Source organism: Diabrotica virgifera, chromosome 5 (assembly GCF_917563875.1).
Source record: "Diabrotica virgifera virgifera chromosome 5, PGI_DIABVI_V3a".
Taxonomy (NCBI): domain Eukaryota; kingdom Metazoa; phylum Arthropoda; class Insecta; order Coleoptera; family Chrysomelidae; genus Diabrotica; species Diabrotica virgifera.
Genome location: NC_065447.1, coordinates 49,147,858 through 49,164,762, shown reverse-complemented (window position 1 = coordinate 49,164,762; position 16,905 = coordinate 49,147,858). Strand labels below are relative to the sequence as shown.

Below are 16,905 nucleotides of genomic sequence, written 5' to 3'. Positions count from 1 at the left end.
ATGTAACAACACCCTCCATTCTGAAAATTATCATTTAAAATTCATTAAGCTAGTTGTTATAATTAAAAATGTATTCACGTATACTGTAAGTGCAGTTAGGCAAACCACATTACACAAAAGTTTCGTATTCAATAACTAAATTCAGTAAACAAATCTTATTATCAAGAGATCTAAGATTTAATAATAAAAAAGGCAATTTTGTGTTATCGAATTTATTTAACTTATTGGTAGCTGTTGGAATTTTGTGTGGGTAAGTGTGTAAGAAATCACAATGGGGGTGACTGAGGTGTAAAAATGTCTTAAATAATCTAGGGGATGTATCATGAAGAAAGCACAAGCTCAAACTTAGTCCAAAAAACAAAAACCGTAATAGGATGATGACAGTAGGGGCTGGGGGTATGAGATGTCTGTGAGGGAATTAGTTGGAAAGGAACATGAACGAGACCCAGAAAGAAAATTAAACTTTTGAATTGGTTTTACTAAAGATGAGTGTTATATTTGGTAATGACAAATTGAATAGGTACGGTGAGCATAGCCATATGTAGAGACATGATGATAGGTTGTATGTACATGAAAATTTGTGTAATGTGGATGCCTGTGGATGATGATATCAGTAATTTATATGTAGTTATGAATAGATAAAAGTGGTTAGCTGGCCGAAGATGGCAAAAGGATTATTGTGGATAGTACTAGATAAATTATTATAAGTGTGAATGTGAACGAAGCAGTAGAAGGAGTGTGAAAAGTGATATTGTAAATATGTTAAGAAAAAGTTGTCGATGGAGTGGTTGGAAGTCCTGATTGTACGAAACATGGCGGTTGACACAATTCGGACTTTTCTGTTTTCTTTTATTATTTCTAGGTCCTCGTACAAGTCTAATTGTAAGAAGTTTTTCTGTGGAATATTGTAAAGTAGAGCGACATCATCTGGGATATTCAACGTACGATTTTTTTGTTTGAGATGTTGAGAAAAGGTAGAGGTGTTCTCTCTTTTGGTGTGTTCAAGAGAGCGAGAAGCAAGTGATCTACAAGTTCTTCCTATGTAAGTAGCATCACAGTCAGAACATAGTAGTCTATAAACACCACTACGATTCATGTAATTGATGTTATCTTTGGAATTGGATAGAGAATGTCCTAAGTTGTTGGATACTTTAAATGAAATTCGGATGTTGTCTACTGATCTTTTGATAATGTTCGAAATATCCCCAGATAGCCTATCTTGGCGAAAGGGTATAGAAGCATAAGTAGGTTTGGTTGTCGAATCCCTAGGGAACGCAGCATGTTGTAAGACTCTAAGCTGTCTTTTATGAATGAGCTTGTCTATGATGTGTGGATCGTAATCGTTATTAAAGGCTATTTGACGAAGTATGTTTAATTCTTTATTGTAATTAGATTGTGACAAGGGAATGGTTTCAAGGCGGTGTATGTAACTGTGAAAGGCGGCAAGTTTGTGTGGCATAGGGTGGTTAGAGGATAGTGGTATGACATGGTCAGTCTGTGTCGGTTTCCTAAAGATACTGAAACCTAAGTGGTTATTTAATCTGGTAATAGTGAGGTCAAGAAAGTTAATTCATTGGGATGACTCAAATTCCATGGTGAATTTAATATTGGGGTGGATTTGATTAATTTTGTAAAGTAATAAATCAGCTGAATTTGAGTTACCTGAGATGATCAATAAACAATCATCAACATAACGATACCAATGGAGAAGTTCAGGATTTTCCATGATATGTACGGATTCCAAATGATCCATAAAAATGTCAGCTAGAATTGGAGATAGGCAACTACCCATCGCTAAACCATCAGGTTGTCTGTAATATTTATTGTTGAATACAAAGAAGTCTTGAGCTAGACAAAATTTTAATAAATGAATATTTATTATTAATTATTAAAAAGATTGTAAAAAGTTGGATTTGTTGGAGATTGTTGACAAGATGACTTGTGTTTTTGACAGAGAAACGAGGGTCATGTTGTTAATAAGATTGAGTATGAATTTTGAAAGAATTGAAACAGGAGTGCTTATGAAGCTAACAACTGGACGAATGGGGATCCCCTCTTTATGTATCTTAGGTAAACCATACAGTCTTGGTGTTAAAGGATTACTAGGTATTTTATAGTAAGGTGCAAATTGTTCAGAAAAAATTCGGTAAATGGTTTGAGGTTATCTTTGAGTTTGTTAATGAATTTTTTTGGAGGGATCTTCTGGGAGTGAAAGTTGACAAAGTCACTACTTTTCCCTCTGATAATAATTTCGTGTGACTCCCAGAAGATCCCTCCAAGAAATTCATTAACCTCAAACCATTTACCGAATTTTTTTCTGAACAATTTGCAACTTACTATAAAATACCTAGTAATCCTTTAACACCAAGACTGTATGGTTTACCTAAGATACATAAAGAGGGGATCCCCATTCGTCCAGTTGTTAACTTCATAAACACTCCTGTTTCCATTCTTTCAAAATTCATACTCAATCTTATTAACAACATGACGAACTTCACCCCTCGTTTCTCTGTCAAAAACACAAGTCATCTTGTCAACAATCTCCAACAAATCCAACTTCGCCCTAACATTACCATGCTTTCATTTGATGTTAGCAATCTTTTTACTTCTGGCAATCTGGTACACTCTCTTCTAAGAGCAAGTTCCATTACCATTTCCACCGCTGATTCAATTATTCAATTATTAAAATTTTGTCTAGCTCAAGACTTCTTTGTATTCAACAATAAATATTACAGACAACCTGATGGTTTAGCCATGGGTAGTTACCTATCTCCATTTCTAGCTGACAATTTTATGGATCATTTGGAATCCGCACATATCATGAAAAATCCTGAAATTCTGCATTGGTATCGTTATGTTGATGATTGTTTATTGATAATCTCAGGTAACTCAAATACAGCTGATTTATTACTTTCTAAAATTAATCAAATCCACCCCAATATTAAACTCACCATGGAATTAGAGTCATCCCAATCAATTAACTTTATTGACTTCACTATTACCAGATTAAATGACCACTTCGATTTCAGTATCTTTAGGAAACCGACACAGACTGACCATGTCATACCACCATCCTCTAACCACCCTATGTCACACAAAATTGCCGCTTTTCACAGTTACATACACCGCCTTGAAACCATTCCCTTGTCACAATCTAATTACAATAAAGAATTAAACATACTTCGTCAAATAGCCTTTAATAACGGTTACGATCCACACATCATAGACAAGCTCATTCATAAATGACAGCTTAGAGTCTTACGACATGCTGCGTTCCCTAGGGATTCGACAGCCAAACCTACTTATGCTTTATACCCTTTCACCAAGATAGTCTATCTGGGGATATTTCGAACATTATCAAAAAATCAGTAGACAACATCCTAATTTCATTTAAAGTATCCAACAACTTAGAACATTCTCTATCCAATTCCAAAGATAAAATCGATTACATGAATCGTAGTGGTGTTTATAGACTACTATGTTCTGACTGTGATGCTACTTACATGGGAAGAACTTGTAGATCACTTGCTTCTCGCTCTCTTGAACACACCAAAAGAGAGAACACCTCTACCTTTTCTCAACATCTCAAACAAAAAAATCATACGTTGAATATCCCAGATGATGTCGCTCTACTTCACAATATCCCACAGAAAGACTTCTTAAAATTAGACTTGTACGAGGACCTAGAAATAATAAAAGAAAAACAGAAAAGTCCGAATTGTGTCAACCGCCATGTTTCGTTCAATCGGGACTTCCAACCACTCCATCGACAACTTTTTTCTTAACACATTTACAATATCACTTTTCACAACCCTTCTACTGCTTCGTTCACATTCACACTTATAATAATTTATCTGGTACTAGCCACAATAATCCTTTTGTCATCTTCAGCCAGCTAACCAATTTTATCTATTCATAACTACATATAAATTACTGATATCATCATCCACAGACATCCACATTATACAAATTTTCATCTACATAAAACCCATCATAATATTTCTATATACGGCTATGCTCACCGTACCTAATCAATTTGTCATTACCAAATATAACACTCATCTTTAGTAAAACCATTTCAAAAGTCTAATTTTCTTTCTGTGTCTCGTTCATGTTCCTTTCCCACTAATTCCCTCACAGACATCTCATACCCCCAGCCCCTACTGTCATCATCCTATTACGGTTTTTGTTTTTTTGACCCTTAGGGATCCGGTCAGCCTGCGAGGTCTTTAAGAATTAGTCGCCTAAGTTTGAGCTTGTGCTTTCTTAATGATACATCCCCTAGATTATTTAAGACATTTTTACACCTCAGTCACCCCCATTGTGATTTCTTACACACTTACCCAAACAATTTCCAACAGCTACCCCTAAGTTAAATAAATTCGATAACTTTAAATCAACACAAAATTGCCTTTTTTAAATCTTAGATCTCTTGAAAATAAGATTTGTTTACTGAATTTAGTTATTGAATACGAAACTTTTGTGTAATGTGGTTTGCCTAACTTCACTTACAGTATACGTGAATACATTTTTAATTATAACAGCTAGGAATTTTAAATTATAATTTTCACAATGGAGTGTGTTGTTACATCATTTCTAATGTTAATACGCTGTACACCTTAGTCTTTAAATATGACAGGTTAATTTTTAACTTCCTGTGGAACTGTCATTTCTGTCTTGTCATCGTTCGGAAGTGCTATCCATCTCATTGTCACTTGCCGTCATACTTTCATCATGTAAACAAGTCAAATCCACAGCTCAGATGTTACCTGGGGCAGATTAGCTAAATATTTTAAACATCCATACTTAATGCAGCTTTTAAAATCAATGTTTCCTTGACGGACTTCTTTTACTGGGCTTTTACCCATATATTTTTGTTAAATACTATCTTGGTGGTTAGCATGTACATTGCACGTGAGTATAACTGATAATTTTTTAACCGTAGTCAAAATTTCAATATCTTTGTATTATTTTATCAGGTTATATTCATTTTAGGTAAGTACTGATGATGACTGGTAAACCAGTCGAAAACTAGTTGTGATTTTGATGTGGCCTTTTTGAGGGTTTTTAAATATACCTTTTATTCAGGATTTTACTGTTTTTTGAATGGTTTACTTTTCCCAAATTCTACGCCACTGACGGAACTACTATTTTAGCATAATTTTTAGGGTTTCCAATACTTTCCGTATAAATAGTGTACTCTTTATTCATAGCGATAAAGTCATTAGTTTTAGATATATTTGAAGTTAAAAACGAAGAGGTATAATACATTAATCAAAATAACTGTGCCATTTCATTTTAACCTCAAATATCTCGAAAACTATTGACTTTATCGTTACGAAAGATGAGGATATTATTAACATAGAAAGTATTGGACAATCCAAAAATTGCACTAAAATAGCAATTTCTCTAGTCACGTAGAATTTGGGAAGGGTTAGTTGTAACGGTCACGTTACGAAATTAGCTCTTTAATAATTATTATTATTATTTTCCCTCGGTCTCTCATTTAAATTCTCGTATAGGACCACTGAGGTGACGTCATACCTCGGTGATGGAACGTACTCACCTATCGAGAATGATTTCGTTTTCTGAGAGAGTTTGACGTTTACCTTGGCGGAGAAACGCCTCTCGTTCTTTACTTGACTGCATGCCCCGCTAACTCTAATAAAAAACATGTAATCGTATTTATTTTCCTTCCGTTTAGTCAGAGGCGCTGATGTCGGCATTGTGATTGGTGGAACATGACTTTTGACAAATCGTGCGCTATCTGTGAATCTGTAATCTGTGTTCGTGTTCGTTCGTTCGTTGTCGTTCACTTATTTTATATGGTCGGTTATGATGTGATGTGTTTGGTGTTTGTGTTTGTGCCACCATAAAAAGCTGATATTCAGTCGTGTTTTTTGATATTTTTGTTATTTCATAATCGAGTACCTTTTTAAAGGTAAGTTTTTCTGATTGTAGGTACTGTTTATCCAACAGTTTTAAAATACACATTTTATTTCGCGTTTTGTTGTTGGGTCTAATGGCCGATCAGCTGTTGTGTGCAGCCGATAAATTCAACAAGTAAACATATATTTAATCGAAATTAAATACTAATATTTCTATGTAAAATGTCACATTATTGTATAAATAAATAATTAAGAAACAAAAGTTGTTTGTGTTTTACCTTTATTGGCCACTTTAATAAAATAATATTAAATATTGGAAGTACCGTATGGAGGCTATGGTGTACCTAGCGTGGAGGCTAGATAACGCTACCCCTCCTATCCAATCAACAGCAAGAACGTTTAAAATTTCACACCTATCATGTCGAAGCTACAGACCACTTATGTGGAGGCCAGATTTGTAGTATCCTTCCAATTTCCCAGGTGCTGAAATACGTGACATATTTTTTGAAGGGTAAGATCGCATTCTACCAAATCAGACAACACTTTTTTCTATGCTTGACTGTGAGCTGTGGTGTCGAATAGATATATCATATAGAATGGCGGATGATTTCCTCCAACTTATTTTATCACATAAGAAATTTAACGTAAAGTAAAAAGTTACCACCAGGGATTGTCTGGAGTGAGGAGACATGTGGGTGACAACTCCTGTTGGAGTATAAATAGGAATCATTCGGTGAGATTTATTTTTTTTTGTAATAATTTTTTAATTAGCCATTGTCATGTGTTTTTTGGTTGTGGAATATTTAAAATATTAGTCCCATTGTTAAACTTTCTTAGTCAATCTATTAAGGGAAGGATGTAGATTATTTCGATCTTTATATTATCTTTATATCGATCTTTTATATTAATGTGGTTTTTGGTTTTACATAACCAAACATTTTTGAAGTCCTCAAATTAATATTGAAAATAATTACCATTTCTCTGTAGGTTTTAAATTATTCAACATCCAATATTTTATAAATTCAATATATTTTTACAGATATTTCCTCAAATAAATAATTTCAATGTCATTTGTCCATGTATTCACACTCAAAACAGTTCAAGGTTACCTGAGATTGGTTTTTGTTCCAGTTTTAATGGTCGGTTTTTCTATACTATTGCTTCTAAAAAGTTCCTCAATTATTTCTTCTTCCCTTTACTTTTTGCCCATGTTTAAAATGAGAAATAAAACTGGGAATGTGTTTTAGCCATTTGGGAGAAACCCTACCATGAAGTCATAGACCTTATTTGACCACCTAGAGAAACCACTACAGCCACAGTCAAGTCATCATGGGAATACGTCTTTTTGGGAACAAGCTATGGGAGCGTTCCAGCTCAATTTTCGTCTTGGCACCTGGGCCTACAGGAGTCATGGGGTCGCACCATCCTGGTGCATCATTTTCTAGGATGTAACCGCAACCTCGTTTGGGAACATTTAGTGAGGTGTTTTAGTAACTATTGGTTTTTTTTTATATTTCAGACTATCTGTTAAATACACTATGTTTTTTTTTCCAGATTTAGGTTACCTCTGGTTTTTTTTTGACATATTTGTATATTAGATTATTTGGTTCCCAAACTTTGTATCTACGGTAACTTCTTGTGCACAGGAATAAGCCTAGAGAAAATTAGGTTTTTAATACTTTATTATTGCTTTGATATTGGTTTATGTAATTCGGGTAAATTTATATTTTAATATTACTAGCTTGTTTCCCAAATATTTTACTGTTATTCGCTTTATTCCGTTTGTTCGGTTAATTTAGGTCATCGTCGGTATTTATCTCAACTTCATTTCTACTTTATTCATTGTATATCTAACTTTGCTTAATTCATTTAGTATTTTCCCTTAGTTAGGCTCATGCCTATTTACATATATTTATTTATATTACTTTTAATATTCATCGGTTTTCCTTTAGTTGTACGTAGCAGGCGTACTATCACCATTTGGTAGAAGACTTATGTAATTTTGTACCCTATATGTTAGTGAAAGGTATTTATACCTGTAATTTTGTAACAGGTAACATTGTTGTTATCTTAGGTTGAACATAACTTTTGCAAACTTTTGTCATGTTAGAGTCACATAATATGAACTTGTTTAACTCAGAGATTGTTAAAAATCTGGTAGTTCATTTTAATAAATGTTTATTTATTTTGTATATCATTTATTTTTTTATTACTCCTTTATGTTCATTATTACAGGTTTAATATATTTAATATTTGACAGCAGTGTAAGATACCTGGGAAAATGATCGAAGATCATTTTCATGGCGCCCATGATTAGTTAGTTTTATTTATTTTGTTCGTTTTTAGTCATTATTCATCTCCATTCATTTTCAGTACATTATTCTTATTTTATTATTTCATCTTTTAGTCATCATTACTATCTATATAGAGCTACTGTTCTTCGACAGGCATGCAAACGAGCCGTATCCATCCTTGAGTGTCAAGTTGCTCTCTTGCATCTATAGCTAGCCAACTCTATTCAGTTTGCCTCTGTCTCTTCCCACTTTACTTCTATCCCTTCTAATCCCCCTTTCTTCAGTACTGCACTTTAGTAGTATTTTTTTTTTATTTTTCCTATTGCGGCTTCTCAACGTAGAAGCCATCTCACCTTTCTCTTTTCATCCCAACTATTTAGTTACTTAGTCTTTTTTTTGCTTACTTCTGTTGGAGTACCTATATCTTTCTTTTTACTTTCACTCCAACAGAAGTTTTCTTATTTTTGTTACACTGGCAGTACACTCTTCAGTACTACTGAAAAGTAGTACTTTTTATTTTCTTACTTCGGCTTCAACCTAGAAGCCACCAACCCTTTTCTTTACACATCCCACTCTCTCTTCCTTTTTATTACTTAGTCTTTTTTTTTCCTTACTTCTGTTGGAGTATATCTTTCTTTTTACTTTCACTCCAACAGAAGTTTTCTCATTTTTGTTACATAGTCATACACTTTGCCCCGTCGTGCGTCTCTGGTAGTAGCCAGAAACGTTTGTTTAACATAATTTAGTACACTGTATAGTACCTACACTTGGTGCCAAGGATGACAAGGATATTTCAAATGGTTTTAAAGTATGTACTGGGTACAAATAGTTTTTAAATTGTTTAATAAAACACCCTGTAACTCAGTAAAGAGCAATATTTGATATAAGTGATTTGGGTTAAATGTTAATATTTTGAGCACAAGAATCTACAATTAAAATATTTCCAATTATTAATGGAACACACTCCATAGATATTTTTATTAATAAAAGGAAACAATACGAAATTATAATAATACTCTGGGCTAATAAGCAAAATTCATGGAAAAGTTATTTACCAGCAATTTTATTGCTGGAATCGAATTATAAGATCATATATATTAATAATATAGGTATGCAAAGTCCGCAGATAGTGTGCTACTTTTTTAATAAACAAAATGGCGCCGAAAAATCGTATTTTTTTCAATTATTGCTCTATAACTCCGAAGATTTTAACTTTACAACTAAAACACCTTAATAAAAATTCACCGCAATTAAATTCTGCATAGAGATATGTTTTTCACGATTTGCTCCGACGAAAATTTTCCTCGGAAAATGCGGGTTTTCCTAACAAAAACTCTAATTTTCAAATAAAGTTTTAGGTAAGTAATTATTAATCAATAATTAAATAACTTAGTGACATCAAAGCTTTCTTGGTATAGATTGTAATTCCAGAAGCCGGTGAAAATTAAACGAATATTTTAGCAACAATTCAATTGTTAATTAACAAATTACGATCGCAATAATAACCAAAATAATCATGATACATTGATCAAACTTATAAAGATTATAAAGATGAGATGCTTATTTAATATTTTATCGACAAAATATAAATTTTTCTTTTTTTTGCATAATCTTTAAATTTTGAAAAAAAAAATAGTTATAATACGCTGGTCTAATTAGTAAAGTACAAAGAAAGGTTATTTACCAGGAATTTTATTGCTGCAATCGAATTATAAGATCCTATATATTATTAATATAGGTATGCAAAGTCCGCATATAGTGTGCTACTTTTTTTATAAACAAAATGGCGCCGAAAAATCGTATTTTTTTCAATTATTGCTCTATAACTCCGAAGATTTTAACTTTACACCAAAAACACTCAAATAAAAATTCACCCCAATTTAATTCTGCATAGAGGCATGTTTTTCCCGATTTGCTCCGACGAAAATTTTCCTCGGAAAATGTGGGTTTTCCCAACAAAATCTCGAATTTTCAAATAAATTTTTTGGGCCAGTAATTATTTATCAATAATTATATAGCTTGGTGAAATAAAAGCTTTCTTGTTACAGATTATAAATTCAGAAGCCGGTAAAAATAAAACGAATATTTTAGCAACAATTCAATTGTTAATTAACAATTTACAGTCGCAATAACAACCAAAATAATCATGAGACATTGATAAAATTTAGAAAGATTATAAAGGTGTGATGCCTATTTAATATTTTGTCGACAAAATATAAATTTTTCATTTTTTTGCATAATCTTTAAATGTTTAAGAAAAATTGTTATAAACAAATTAACATTTCTCAGAAATTGCTTATTATATTCTAATTTAAAAAAATACTTAAAATGCGTATTTCATAGGTCTTGAAAATGAATGCTTTAAAAACATTTTCCAAATTTTCCAACCATTTGCAAAAAAGTTATGAAGCAGCAAAATAAATATACGAAATCTCCGTTGTTTATAATTTGTTTTAATTGTTTCAAAGCTTAAAAGTGAGTCTATGGTACAACCTAATTACTCACAAAGAATGTCAAAAATTAGTGCATTGGTTAAATTTTAATCAAAGATTAAAAATACATTTTTTTGTAATTTTTAGCGCAAACGTAGGCCTGATACAGAGTGGGAGCTATAATGTTCACTCGAAGCGACTGACACGCAGCATGCATTATTTATTAAAAGTGTACATCACGCGGCTGGTCGTCGCTCAGAGTGAAAATTTTAGCTACAGTACTGTGTTACTCTACTCTGGCGCGTATAATTTACAAAAATAGTACATTGTTTACCGGGTAGGAAAAGCTTAACATTCCTGGACGACTGTGAAGATTGCTAAGTCGAGGCGCAAGCCGAGACTTAGCAACACAGAGTCCAGGAATGTGGCTTTTCCTACGAGGTAAACATACTATTTTTCCGCAAATCGTTTAAAATTCGACAGATATTGATTGATTTAAAAAAAAACGCGATAATTTTATTCCCAAATAAATGGTGCTTTGAAGTTCCTAATAAAATTACTTGGGTTACTATGGAAACGTATTGAGGTTGAATTGTCAAACTTGACGCTTATAAATTTAACACTAACAACTGTACGGAAATATCATTTCCTTACAGTAAGGAAATGACATTTCCTTACAGTAAGGAAGTCCTGACTTTTTCTTCAAGAAATTTTGACAGGAATGTCAAAATTTCCTGGCGATTTGCGGAAAAATATATTTATAATCTTTAATTAATATATAACCATTAAACTGAGAATCAATATTTTTTTGTAAATAATTAGCTTGTACTTTAAACTCACTTCTACGCTTTGAAAGAATTAAAAAATATATAAACACAGTAGTAATCGTATGTTTATTTTGCTGTTTCATAACTTTTTTACAACTGGTTGCAAAAAAGTTTTAAAGCATTCATTTTAAAGATATTTAAAATGCGCATTTTAGCTATTTTTTAAAATTACAATGTAATAAAAACTTTCTGAGAAACGTTAATTTGTTTATAACTATTTTTTTTAAACATTTAAAGATAATGCAAAAAAATAAAAAATTCATATTTTGTCGACAAAATATTAAATAGACATCTCATCTTTATAAGATTTCAAAGTTTGATCAGTGTATCATAATTATTTTGGTTATTATTGCGACCGTAAATTATTAATTAACAATTGAATTGTTGCTAAAATGTTGGTTTAATTTTTATCTGCTTCTGGAACTATAATCTAAAACAAAAAGGCTTTTAAGTCACCAAATTATTTAATTATTGGTAGATAATTACTTATCTAAAACTTTATTTGAAAATTAAAGATTTTGTTGGGAAAACCCGCATTTTCCGAGGAAAATTTTCGTCGGAGCAGATCGGGAAAAACGCGTCTCTATGCAGAATTTAATCACGGTGAATTTTTATTTGGGTATTTTTGTTGTAAAGTTAAAATCTTCGGAGTTATAGAGCAATAATTGAAAAAAACACGATTTTCGTGCGCCATTTTGTTTATAAAAAAAGTAGCACACTATCTGAGGACTTTGCATACCTATATTATTAATATATAGGATCTTATAATTCGATTCCAGCAATAAAATTGCTGGTAAATAACTGTTCCCAAAAATGGCCTATTCTCCGGTAATCAGCCCAGACTATAATTATTATGTAATTACATATATATGTATTTTCGATTTCTTGTGGCTTGTCTAAAAGGGCGCGTCCATAGTGCACGCTGGTTTCCGAAGTCAGCGCCGAGTCCGTGTACAAAAAATAATCCTTGTATGTAAATAGGCATGGCTAAAGTGCATCTACGCGCTGTTATTAGGATTATTCGCACACGGACTCAGCTTTCTGACTTGGAAAGCAGCATGCACAGACTAAGGACGTGTCCATAGTGCACGCTGGTTTCTGAGTCACACAGCCAGCGCAGAGTCGATGTGCGAATTATCATTCGTATTTAGTTGTCAGCGCGCTGGTGCATTTTGGACAGGCCCATTTAAATACGAAGGATTTAGTCAGTGCCGGCGCTAGGGTATAAGACGCCCGCCTTCAAAACTAGCACAGGCGCCCTTCGTTTTTTTTTAATTTAATTAGATTTAGGTATTCCATTTTTTGGCAATGGTACAAAATTTAAATGAGATGTAATTAGGTAAAAAATAAATTCTCATTGTTTCGATGTTTACAAAATTATCAAAAAGATTAATATCTAATTTATTACCAAACACCATTTACTACAGTGAATGAACGTAAACATCAATAATTTGTTACCTCCGATTTCGGTGAACTTTCATAAAATCATGAAAATGATCGGTGAACCCTCATGAAAATTGGTAAGTGGTTAGAGGATACCTAAAAAAACAAAAGTGACATGGTGCCAACTTGCGATTTTACGCTGGCGGTGAATGCCACCCCTTCTCTGAGGTTAAAATTATTTTATTAAAAATAACGCCAGAAATCGATATAGAGAAAAAAATTCTAATCAAAATTTGACTATTAAGCTATTAAAATAAATCAATACTTTTTAAGCGCTTTTTCATAAATAACTCATAAACTATAAATCTTTTCCAAAATTCAAGCTAATAAAAGAAATTAATTTCTTACTTGAAAATCCTTTTATTATTAATTCATCTAAAGCTATCAACTTTCTCTGAAGCTCATATTTTATAAAATGTATCTTTTTCCGTTATTTAAACTTGAACACTTAAATTTTCAAGTAAGGAATTTTTTCGATTTTTTATTACCCTCAATTTGGGAATGGGTAATGATACTTATTTTGTAAAAACTTTTGAGTTATTTATGAGAAACCGCTTTTAAATATGCAACTTTTTCACGAAAAATTAAAATCTTAAATAACTCAAAAAATATGGATTTATTTTAATAAATTAATATGACAAATTTTACTTAGAATTTATTCCTCTATCGATTTATGTGGCTATTTCTAATAAAATAATTTTTATCCCCGAGAAGGGGTGGCATCCACCCCAGGGTAAAAGCGCAAGTTGGCACCAACTCACTTTTGTTTTTCATGAGGTATCCTCTAACTACTCCATCAATTTCAATGAAAATCGATCGAGGTTCAACGAAATCGGAGGTGGAAACCTTCAGTGACTCAACTAATTTTCTATTGAAATTAATGCTAAACTATCAAGTCTAAACCAGATTTTCTTTTCCATTTCTTCTTTTTCGGCTCGTCTTTTTCGATTTTGCACCCCGGATAACTTTTTAATCCATTTTTATTTAACTACACGCTACTTAGATTAGATAGGCCACAGGGGACAGAATCAGTTTCAGAAATTCAGAACCATGTTTATTTTACCACAAATCATTAATGTACTCTCCTATAACTGCTGACACAAAAATTATAAACAACTTGAAAGAAATTTGAAGAAAATAAACAAAACGTTCCCAGTACCTAAGCGCAAATATGTTTGGTTTTTAGAAACATAATATTGACCAATAAATTTTTTACGACACCGTAGGAATACAATTCTATGCGTTGTATACGTTTGTGTATTTACGTGTGTGAGGTGCAAAAATAACAAACACATAGTTAGCATTATTTGGAACTTAAACCATATTTAAAAAATTAATTTTTCTATTTTAGTATATTATATGATACCAGCAGAAAAAAGCTCATTTTGGCGCCCCCCAAACAGTGGCGCCGGCCTGCAGTGCATCCCTTGCAGGCACGCTATCGCCGGCCCTGGATTTAGTTACACCGACTCGGCGTCATCTTTCTGACTCGGAAACCAGCATGCACTATGGACGCGCCCTTAGAGTCTATAGCTTAAACAGTAGTATACTGAATTCGCTCTACCGAGATTCACTTTGACACATTCGGAATAGGAAACATACAACACAAAAATTCCTACCTCACACTATTAACTGCTAAAATCAACTTAATCTTTCATTAAAAAAAGAAGAATTATTAGAAATAGTGAGAGTGTCTACTAATCTCATAAAATTTTGTAAAGTTTATTTCTACAGAATATTTTTATTTTGTACAATAAATAATTCTCTCATTTGTTATCAATACATTATAATGGTGTAAATAAATAATTATTGATTGGCGTAAGGTTTATGTTATTTTTATGTTTGTTTACTATCTATATAAATAAAAATGAATGTTTGTATGTATGTATGTTCCTTATAGACTCGCAAACTATGCATTTCATCATATGATGACCTTAATCAAAGTTGTTGTACATTAACCCGGGAAGGTTTCTGAGTTGGTACGAGTAAACTAAGTAAAAAGGGGGCTTGTCCCCCCATAATTATTTTTTATTTTTTTGGACAAAATTTTCTTTCTAAATTTTATATGATGTAGAACCAAAAGATACATATAATTCTAAATTGTCACTTTTTTAACTTCAACCGTTATTTTTTAATAGCCATTTAAATATCTAACATATATTTTATATAAATACATAAAATTCTCCGGTCGCAGTGTTTGTGCCATACTCCTCCAAAACCAATTGACCGATTTTTATGAAATTTTGCAGATATATTCGACCAGACTCGGAGTAGGCTGTTATCTATATTTCATACCCGTACGTCATAAGGGAGTTGCGTATGACGTCATAACTCTCACAATAATGACGTGAAAAATATGAAATTAAGTAGGTATACTCCTTGATATATTCTGAGGACAGAAGAAGAACGTGCAACAAATTCCATCGAAGAAAAGTGCAGCTCAAAAATGAATAATCATTTTCAATTTCGTTGCAAAACGAAAACACAGCCGAACCATATTCTAGTCCAATCAGAGAGTGCTGCAAGCACCCCTACCGGTTTCGAAACTTATTAGTCTCTCATCAGGAGGCACATATGCTGCTCTCCCTGATCCAACCAAAACAAACCCCAACGTGCAGTCCCGGATTGCAACGAACGAAATGGCATAGATGCCCTAGCGGCAACTGCTAGCAAAAAGACTAAGTTTTCACTCTAATGGCATATAAAACAACATAATGCTATTCTACACCCCACCAGAATGAAAACAATGGGAACCTTCTCTGGTTACACCTCCGAGGCTTCTACAATTTGCAAGCCATACGGATGCTGAGACTAAGGAAGATGAGGGAATTCTACAATTTACAATTCACGTCCCATCTGCTCAGCGCGGTAAAGTTCCAACGAGAATGGTTCCCTTCATACTCCACACAGAGTAAATGTAAATCAAAAATTAATAACCATTTTCAATTTCGTTGCAAAACGAAAACACAGCCGAACCATATTCTAGTCCAATCAGAGAGTGCTGCAAACACCCCTACCGGTTTCGAAACTTATTAGTCTCTCATCAGGAGGCACATATTATGCTGCTCTCCCTAATCCAACCAAAACAAACCCCAGCGTGCAGTCCCGGATTGCAACGAACGAAATGGCATAGATGCCCTAGCGGCAACTGCTAGCAAAAAGACTAAGTTTTCACTCTAATGGCATATAAAATAACATAATGCTATTCTACACCCCACCAGAATGAAAACAATGGGAGCCTTCTCTGGTTACACCTCCGAGGCTTCTACAATTTGCAAGCCATACGGATGCTGAGACTAAGGAAGATGAGGGAATTCTACAATTTACAATTCACGTCCCATCTGCTCAGCGCGGTAAAGTTCCAACGAGAATGGTTCCCTTCATACTCCACACATAGTAAATGTAAATCAAAAATGAATAACCATTTTCAATTTCGTTGCAAAACGAAAACACAGCCGAACCATATTCTAGTCCAATCAGAGAGTGCTGCAAGCACCCCTACCGGTTTCGAAACTTATTAGTCTCTCATCAGGAGGCACATATGCTGCTCTCCCTGATCCAACCAAAACAAACCCCAGCATGCAGTCCCGGATTGCAACGAACGAAATGGCATAGATGCCATTCCGTTGGCAACTTATTGAAATTATCAAAACCTTTATAGAGAAGTGAGTTCATAGCACCTGTAGTATTGGTTCTGCTGATGTAAATATTATTAGAATTTCTCGTAAAATAAGGGTGAATATCTGAATTGTAACTAACAAGATCGAGAAAATATTTAGGTGCCAATCCATGTACAATTCTAAAAATCAATATCATGGTCAAATAAAAAAGACGTTCCTTGACTGAAGTGACAAATTCTTAGAAATTTTTGTGAAGAAATACAATTTTTTTGCGAGTTTTTTACACGTATACTCGAGATGCTTGTCGAATGATAGAGTATTATCTAATTGAAAACCAAGATATTTAGTTTGTGTCACTAGTTCAATTGGTTCCCCATCAATGTTTAACATTATATTGTTAG

At 33.1% G+C, this 16,905-nt stretch overlaps 1 protein-coding gene and 1 long non-coding RNA gene across 2 annotated transcripts in view; one reads left to right on the top strand and one right to left on the bottom strand.

Moving 5' to 3' along the window:
• Positions 1–16,905, bottom strand: part of LOC126885027 (uncharacterized) — a 34,162-nt gene that overhangs the window by 8,725 nt on the left and 8,532 nt on the right. The gene's annotated exons all lie outside the window — the stretch shown is intronic.
• On the top strand, positions 5,652–8,080 carry LOC126885028 (uncharacterized). The gene is made up of 2 exons (XR_007698234.1): positions 5,652–6,621; positions 7,136–8,080. It is a non-coding gene; the product is annotated as an uncharacterized LOC126885028 (long non-coding RNA).